The 9,658-nt window shown below is 40.7% G+C and overlaps 1 pseudogene; it reads right to left on the bottom strand.

The window, feature by feature from the left end:
• Positions 1–9,153: 9,153 nt before the first annotated feature.
• LOC138819366 (testis development-related protein pseudogene) lies at positions 9,154–9,640 on the bottom strand (annotated as a pseudogene).
• Positions 9,641–9,658: the final 18 nt, after the last annotated feature.

Below are 9,658 nucleotides of genomic sequence, written 5' to 3' on the forward strand. Positions count from 1 at the left end.
GGAAGTGGAAACAAAGAGGAGGCAACAATGCTTGATAAGAAATGTACTCATTATCTTGCCCATGTAATTGTAACTCCTCTGTGCGGTATTCTCACAATAAAAAAATAAATAAAATAAATATAAAAATAAAATAAATTCTTTGTGTCTCTTAAAGTGTTATTGATTTTTAGTTTTGGATAAATCACGCTTTTGCATTTGCCCCAGAACATGTTAGGAAGCACTGGTTACTGAATGATTTAGAGGCAAATGCTAATGGTGAAGGGGGATTATACAGGCTTGAGGGCTAAGTAGGAGCTGGGTTGGAGGATTCCATGAAATACACCGGAGACTCGTATGGTAGGAGGGAGGAGAAGAAGAGATTTTATTTAACGTTTCTTTCTTTGCAGTTGAAATCTGCACAGATGCCAAACCTGTATTATTCCTATTCTTACTTTAGAAAAAGCTCATGAATTCTAGTTGTTACTTTGAAGCTTTTTCCAACTGTTCAAAGATAAAAATCACTAGGAACAAATCTAGTAGTTAATCTACCTGATTCCAAGTGCCAGCTTGTGCCAATTGTCCAGGCCATAACTCTGGTTGATGTCAGGTTGAAGAAGGGAACATGAACGAGGTCCTGTATTTTCCCTAACTCCGTATGGGCTCTTCTGGGCCCCACTGAAGCCAGATTCAAGGAGGTCTTAGGCGCTGAGGCTCCAACACTGGCCTGAATGTAGAATCCTTTGAATTTTTTTTATGAGTTTTTCTGTTGTTTCTACTGCGTGGAGAAGGCTCTGACTCCTCACAAAGTGAGGAGATAAAAAGTGGCAGGTAAGAAGTGCCACAGCAAGCCAACCCTTTCCTCTGAGACAGCAGGTGTGGGAAGTGTCATCTGTATTATAACGTTCAGCTGAATTAATAAGTTTTACAACACTGAAGAATGTTGTCCTAAAGTAAAATAAAATGTTTACCCTTGGGATTTTTAAACCCTTTATAGAACATTCTCTAGATATGATTCCTTTTTACCAGTTCATTTATTTATTTATTTATGCTATAATAAGACATTAAAACCATTGAATAAGCTTACAAGTTGAGGAATGAATTCAAGGAGCTTTTACATTTTTGTTTTCTGCTTCCTTCCTTTTCTTCCTCTACCATTTCTGAGGGCAAGACAGCCTTCTCCAAAGTGCTTGGTGATTGATTCAGCCCAATGCTCTGAGAGCCTTTACTGTCATTCATTCCATGGACATCATGGCCTGTCTTGAGCCCCGCTCTATCCATTCCTGCTTACCATACAACTGGAACAATAGATGTTTCCTCAGAGCTCTATAGGACAGTGGATAATCTAGTAAAGTTAACTCAGGATAAAGGATCCCAATGTTCTAAAGCAAGGGTTAGGAAACATTTTTCAGAGATAAAAATAGTTAATATTTTAGCCTCTGTGGCCATGTGATCTCTGTTATAGCTACTGAACTCTGTCATGGTATAAGAAAGTGCAAACAAATATGTACAATCGTGTTCCATGTTCATGTACACTGAAATATGAATTTTGTCAACTTTTTATTTGCCACAGAATGTTATTTTTCTTTTGATACCTTTATACCATTTACAAAGGTTAACAACTAGTTTTAGCAATGAAATATAAAAGTATAAAAAGGTAATAAGTTGGATTTGGCCATGGTCTGTTGACTCTTGGTCTAAATTGAAAGTTTTCTCAGATAATATTTGTATAATACTAAGATATAAAATTCCTTTAAGACAAGATTTAACTACTAATTTTAGGCATTGGGTATATGGGAGGTAGAGGCAAACTCTCAGCCACCACTGAAGAATTGAGTGCCTACCTAGCTTCCTTCTACAAGACCTAGAAAGAGCTCCATTTTTCCAAGTGTATCTGTTCAATTCCATAAAAGTTCAACTGCTGAGTAAATTCCACTGGATCAATAATGTATATTTGTTGTTTAAATGATATAATACAAAAGCCTGATTAATAGTGTGAATTAATCACAGAATATAACTGAGTGTCCTTTGACACACAGTGAATGCTCCTTTCTGGTATTCTTTATTCTTGCTGTGATATTTGTCTAGAGTAGTTTACTTTTCTTGTTTTCCTCTTTTTTTTAGGATGTGATAACTTGGGGAATGTATACAGACTCCTAAAATCACAGTAGTTTAATAAAGATTCTCATGGTGCAGATTCATGGTATTAGAGGTTGGCAAGGCAAATCGGGGGAGGATAGGTTGGCAATAATGTCTCTGCTCCATTCAGTTTTTTCCTCCCAATGGAGCTTCTCAGACTAGATTTACCTTCATTTTCTCCTTAATGGAGAACAATTTCAACTTGATACCTCTTTCTTTAGAATGAAGTTCCGAGCACTAGTCTTACATATTGTTTCTGTTTCTTAAGGCAGTTCCAGATTATTGTTAGTGATAAATGATAGAGGATAAATTGAAAGGAAGAATACTAATTTTGTTTTTTTGGTCCGGTCGTGGGGCCTGAACTCTGGGCCTTCAGCTCTTCAGCTCAAGGCTAGCGCTCTACCACTTGAGCCACAGCGCCACTTCCGGCTTTTTTCTTTTTGCTTATGTGGTGCTGAGGAATCGAAACCAGGACCTCATGCATGCAAAGCAAGCACTCTACCACTAAGCCACCTTCCCAGCCCAGAAGAATACTAATTTTAAACTGACACTTGGAATTCTTTCTCTTTCCTTTCTCTCTCATATCTTTCCTCTCTGAAGCAGTACTTTATTCAAGTGTGTGTTCACAAGTAATCCACACTGAAAACTCACTTGTAGAAAGCCTTGGTACAGAGGTCTTGGTTGAAGGACACATGGTTCAGTTATGGAAGGTTAATGAATCCTGGAGATTACTGTATGCCAGTGTCTACTTCACAATATTATATTGTATGTATGAAATTTTGCTTGGAGGTAGGTCTTACATTATATGTTTACATCACATACAGAAATAATGAGTACAGAAGGAAACTTTTGGAGATTATGTAAAGTACATGCATTGATTGTGGTAATCATTTTTCCAGTTGTATACTTACCTCCAAATGCATCAGATTGTATAAATTAAATATCTTCAGGAACTTTCCATGTCAGTTATTCACCATAAAGTATCTTGAAGAGAAAGTCTTCACTGCAGGAAGCCTAAGAGTCAAGTTTTTCATTTTTCCCACCCTTTCTCTTTTCTTCCATTCCTTTTTCCTGTCTTTTTCTCCTTTTCTTTTTCCTACTGTAACAACAGAGAGGTTTTGGACTCCTGGTAAAGACACATTAGACTACATGTGCTGTTTCCATTCACATAGTGGCCTGGGTCCCTGGTTGACATTTTGTCTGACGCCATGTTCAATCTATGTCTTTTCATTTCAACCTTCTATATCAAAGAATAAACAGAAATCTAAAGGTTTCTTTTCCGAAGGAAGACAGAAACTTGAAGTCCTCTTAAGGTAGTTGTATTCTCCTTTACCTTTGTAGTTTGAAAACTATAATAAAAAAATCTGTTCCTTTGGTTATGTTAATCTGATTCTGGCTGTTAATCCAAAATGGCAGAAATGTTCACTGATCTGATTCTGTAACAATTTGTAAGTGTCTAAAAGACTTTGGAACCCTAAAGGTAATAATGGCATGGTGGTATATGTTTGGTAGCTCCTCACCTCATCCCCACTCTTCAGCCCATTTTTCTTACATTTATCAGCTTCTAGAAACCATATTGGAAGAATAGAATGGTCTTACTTGAAAAAGGATGTGGGAGAGGATGAAGGTGTAGCAATGATCAAGCTGGGGAAACACTCACACTAAGAAAAATAGTTATGTTTCCTAGTTAACAGACGATGGGAAGCTCCTGTCAGCAAACAGCTTTCTAGTCTCACAATCAGGGGACTGCCTTCCTTTACCTAGGAAGACATTCAGCTTGCTCTTAAATGAGTCCAGCTTGACAAGCTGAATCATCTTGAGCTATTAATGAGTTTCTATCTGTTTTATTTATTTATTTTTTTTATACCAGTACAGTGGCTTGAACTCAGGGCACGGACAGTATGCTCTTGTTTGGCTTTTTTACTCAATGCTGGTGTTCTGCCACTTGAGCCACATCTTCACTTCCAGCTTTTGCTGGTAAATTGTAGATAAGAGTCTCATGGACTTTTCTGACAAGGCTGGCTTCAAACTGAAACCCTAAGATCTCAGCCTCCTGAGTATTTAGGAGTATAGGCATGAGCCACTGGTGCCAACTACGAGCTCCAATTGTGTATTTGAGTTACCCTGACATTCGCTCTCTGAGATACTCTTTGGTACAGGAGTTCATTTGGAATTGACTAATTAGTGTTTCAGTATAATAAACCAGTAAATGACCACATGTATCAGGGAAGTAAGATTGAGGACCCATCACATCCCCAGTACAACAGAAAAGGAAAGTACAACAGAAAAGGAAACAAGGGTGGAAAGATGGCCTATGTCTTACCTGAATCCTCTGAGTCTTCAGTAACCTATGGATCACGGCATTTCTTTCTACCTTTCTTTTCTCGTCTTCACTGTTTCTTGTTTCCTTTCTGACTGTGCTTTCTCCATTAAGCACTTATATATTCTGGGCCAGTGTCTGAGGTAGACTTTCAAATCTATGTATGAAAGCTACTGCTTTTACCTCTTCCCTTATGTAGAATCTCCTATATTGCAGTGTCCTATAGTTGCATATAAAAAGAAAATTTCAATTGTCAATGAGTTCCTAGTCAGAGACACATTGTTTTGCCACCCTTCTGCTAGCTGGGACTCAGGCTTCAAAGAAGAGAGTGAGGCTTCTCTATATGAGACAGAAAGGGAAATTTGTGGACTGCTGGAGGCTGGGGAGGGGTGGTGGGATAGAGTGCAGTAGTGAGACACAGCCCTTGACATCCTCAGGGAATGGCCAAGCACACAATGTTTCAAGGATGGATTTCTTTGGATGAAGCTGAAAAGAGGCAGAGTTTCTAATGAGTTAATGGGGTAAAACAAAGACACTCTTTCATTTCTTAATTTTAAATACAGAATTGGAAGTGACCTGGTAGTAGCAAGCACTTGGCAAGGTTTAGACACCCTGAGAAAGTTTGGAGTAGAATAGATTGTGACATTGAAGGCCTAGGACTACAGGCTTGTGAGGGTCAGAGAATCCTGAGGCAACAGCACCTGGAGCACACAAGTCGATCTGTCTGTCATATGGATGCCTACTGGAACTCTGCACTAACATAATAGACTTGAATATGATAAGGAGAGGCGCTAAAATGTTCAATAATTTCTCTCCTGGAGGCAAAGTGTAAGGGAAGCTAGCAAAGAGGGACCACTCTTACCACAGAGATCCTGGTGATAGGGTTGAGGTGACAAGATCAGCATAGCTTCTGGGCACTGGGATGTCTGGGTTGTGACTCTATTTGCCTGAAAACCTCTCTTTCTCTATATGTTTGTAGGTATCTCTGTGTCTTTTTGTGTCTGTCTCTGTCATTGTCTGTCTATCTTTGTGTCTATCTCTTTTTCTCTCGTACAACCACAAAAGTAACTCAACCTGTTTACATTGAGCAGAGAATACAACTCTTTTTTATGGTCTTCCCCTATCCCATTTATCCCTTACACCAAATTTTAAGTGCCTTGATCACATATTTCTCTTTGCCAGTTAGAAACAAAGCTCTGAAAAAATCACTCTTGAGAAGTTCTGTCTTTGTTGTAGAGCACACTATATAGTTCAATGGCCAATATTAGGAGCGTAGAATGCAAAGGACAAGTACTAGTAGCAAAGTGTTTATAATTCAGGTCATTTTTCCCCTAATTTTTTAAAATTTGAATACCATTTAAAGCATGTTGCCCTTGCAAGACTCAATACATGAACTATTCTATTTTAAAAAGGCAATGGATGCATTGAAGGTCAGGTAGATGGACAGAGGGAGAGGTAGATGGTAGATGGATAAACAGATGGATATGGGCTGGGAAGTTTGCTCAGTGGTAGAGTGCTTGCCTTGCATGCATGAGGCCTGGGTTTGATTCCTCAGCACCACATAAGCAAAAAGAAAAAAGCCGGAAGTGGTGCTGTGGCTCAAGTTGTAGAGCGCTAGCCTTGAGCTGAAGAGCTGAGGGACAGCGCCCAGGCCCAGAGTTCAGGCCCCACGACCTGACCCTCACCCCCCAAAAAAAGCATGGATAAACATCTATAGCCATAAGTAGCTATAGATGACAGATGCCTCTGTCCGTTGTTCTATTAAAGATATGCTTTGAACCACTATGGTGCATATTGTACATCCAGTGGAACCACAGGGTCAAAGGGCACAGTGGAACACACTGGAGGAATCAAGGGCAAGAGAGTTTTGCTTCTAGTTCCCCTAGGAGAGGGAATGCACAGCACAATCGGAGGCTTTTGTCTTTAAACAAAACAAAAAATAATAAACCTCTTCTGTCAGGGCACTCTTACCTAAGAAATCTTTGCACCAACTGCTGCTAAGCAGCACCCTGTCACATGGCCTGTCACATGGCATCACAGATAAACAGTTTCTAGAGAAACAGTCATGAACAAGAGACAGTAGAGGCCAGGACTCCTGCCTACAGGAGAAAAAGGACTTCTTCCTGATCCAGCATAATGTCAACCACAAAATAGAATTTCACACAGAAAACTAAACACTTGGGAACATACAGGCACTTCAGTATGTTCCACAGTTTTAACTCTGTAATGAATAAGCTAGTGATTTCTAGAATTTTTTAAATTATAAAGTAATTCATGTCTGCATTTTATTTATTTATTTTTTATTGTGAAAATACTGTACAGAGGGTTACAATTAGATGAGCAAGGTAATAAGTACATTTCTTATCAAGCATTGTTGCCTCCTCCTTTGTTTCCCCTTCCCATCCTTTCCCACCTTCCCCCGCTCCCCACCAAAGTTGTAAAGTTCCTTTTTCAACATAATGTCTTATACATCTCATTGTTGCAATGGGGCCACCTATATCTCTATTTAAACAATTTGTTTTTTCCTTTCCCCTCCCCAAATTATAACACATCAAATACAGTGAAAACAAGGGTTATATTGTGGGGGGAGGGACATACAAAGCAAGGAAAAAAAACCACTTGAGTCCTTATCTTGGGGTTCATTTCGCCTAACATCAAATGATCTGACCATTTCTGCTTGTCTCAGACATATACTAGTTATTGCAAATAAGGGAAACCATGGGACCTATGTTTCTTTGGGCCTGGCTTACTTCACTTAATATAATTTTTTCCCAAGTCTTTCCATTTCCTAACAAATGGGGCAATGTCATTCTTTCTGATGGAGGCATAGAATTCCATTGTGTATATATACCACATTTTCTTGATCCATTCATCTACTGAGGGACATCTGGGTTGCTTCCGTATCTTAGCTATGGTGAGTAATGCTGTGATAAACATAGTTGTGCTGGTAGCTTTAGTATGGTCTTGTTTGTGATCATTTGGGTAGATGACCAAAAGTGGGACTGCTGGGTCATAGGGGAGCTCTATGTGGAGTCTTTTGAGGAACCTCCATACTGCTTTCCAAAGTGGTTGAACAAGTTTACACTCCCACCAACAATGCAGTAAGGTTCCCTTCTGTCCACATCCCCTCCAGCATCTGTTGTTATTAGATTTCTTGATTTTTGCCATTCTAACTGGGGTGAGGTGGTATCTAAATATTGTTTTGATTTGCATTTCTTTTATGGCTAAGGAGGTTGAGCATTTCTTCATATGTCTATTGGCCATCCTTCTTTTCTCTTCAGAGAAGTTTCTCTTTAAGTCATTATCCCACTTATTTATCAGGCAGTTGTTTCTTTGAGGATTTGTTGTTGGGGGATTTAAGTTTTTGAGTTTCAGGTATATTTTAGATATGAGACCCTTCTCCGTTGTATGGCTAGTGAAGATCTTCCAATCCGTGGGCTTTCTATTGATCTTGCTAGCTATGTCCTTTGCCACACAGAAGCTTTGCAATGTCCATGCAATCCCATTTGTCCAACCTTTCTTTGATTTGTTGTGTTTCTGGGTCTCTATTAAGAAAATCTTGGCCTGTGCCAAGGAGACCTAGGGTTTCTCCTATTCCGTCCTGTAATGTTTTCAGGGTGTTTGCTTTGACTTTGAGGTCTTTGATCTATTTGGAGTTGATTCTGGTGCAGGGTGATCTATAAGGATCTAGCTTTAGTTTTCTACAAGTGATTAACCAATTTTGCCAGCACCATTTACTGAAGAGGCTGTCTTTCTTCCATTCTACTCTTTTAGCTCCCTTATCAAAGATTAGGTGGCCATAGGTCTGTGGGTTCCTTTCTGGGTTTTCAATTCTTTTCCATTGATCCTGAGGTCTGTTCTTGTGCCACTACCAAGCTGTTTTGATTACTGTGGCTTTGTAGTAGAGTTTGAAATTTGGTATTGATATTCCTCCAGCGCTGTTGTTTCTGTTAAGTCTTGTTTTTGCTATTGGAGGTCTTTTATTTTTTGATATGAAGTTTTGGATTGCCTCTTCTATTCCTTGAAGAATGAGGTTGGACTATTGATAGGTATCACATTGAATTTGTAGGTAATCTTTGGAAGTATTGCCATTTTCATGATAACATCCACATTTTATAGCATTTCTTTATAATATGTAAAGTAAAATAAGACAGCAGATTTTTTGGAGACAATAAAGGTCAGTGTTTAAAAGTTGAAGAGAAGAAAACCTAAAATCCCCACCAGAATCTTGCTGCCACCGGGGGCATGGCAGGCAGCACGAGGGGCTGGTGGTCTACTGCACACAGCCTGGGCTGCCCAGTGTGTCATTTGTTCACTTGTTCTTTAATAGGGTTACACAGAGCTCATGTGGCTTCGGAAGATGCACCTGGTGCCTCCGCTGCCACATATTCAAGTCAAGCAGCATCTGCCACATACAGGGAGAAGGCCACAGGCCATGAAAGACGGTGACCGAAGCCAGCTTCACTTTGTGGAGACGTCAAGCCATTTCTCTATCTCACTGGACAGCATCAAAGATGCACATGTCCAGGTTCAGCAAATATGGACATGTCCAAGGTAAGGCAAACAAACGCCACCAGGGGCCACCAGGCTCTCCCAGGCACTCTGCGGACTTCTAGAATGAGGGAGGGTGGGGTGACATAATGGTGTGCTAGCAGAGGGTCGTCAGGCCCAGCAAACCTTAAACTAAAGGCTAGACAAGCGTAACACGGCTCCTCTGCTCATTCCTCCACCGTGCGGGTCAGCTGGCCCTTGCTGTGTCGCCCTATGCTGATCAACTTCCCCGCCGACCGGGAGCTGCTGGCTGAGCTGGTAGAGCCCTTGGTGTCCCCGTTCCAGCCAGCCCAGGGTGAGTGGCTACTCCCCAAGTCAGGGTGAGCAGAACTGAGTCGGGGTGGGGATGGGGCAGGGGGTTCCTAACTTTCCATCTCATCTGGGTTTCGAGACTGGTTGTTCTGTTTTAAAACCAAACTGCCCCCCAAATCCAGATTTCTTCTCTGCCTTCAACTCTTCTTTCAGTCGTACGTTCGTTACTTTGGATTTGGGAGATTTGCATCTCTTGAGCAGATGTTGTTTGTCCTCTTTACTAAACAGAGAAGCTCCTTCTCCTGAACCTGCACCCTGGGCGGCAGTGGCCCCTGCGGGGTCGTCCTCCTCCTCCTCCTGGGGTTCGTCCAGAAGCACCCCGCTCTGGCTCAGCTTCCACATGGCTGAGGGCCCAGGGGA

The sequence above is a fragment of the Dipodomys merriami genome, unplaced genomic scaffold, assembly GCF_024711535.1.
Source record: "Dipodomys merriami isolate MVZ:Mamm:240054 unplaced genomic scaffold, mDipMer1.0.p SCAF_8, whole genome shotgun sequence".
Classification (NCBI taxonomy): Eukaryota; Metazoa; Chordata; class Mammalia; order Rodentia; family Heteromyidae; genus Dipodomys; species Dipodomys merriami.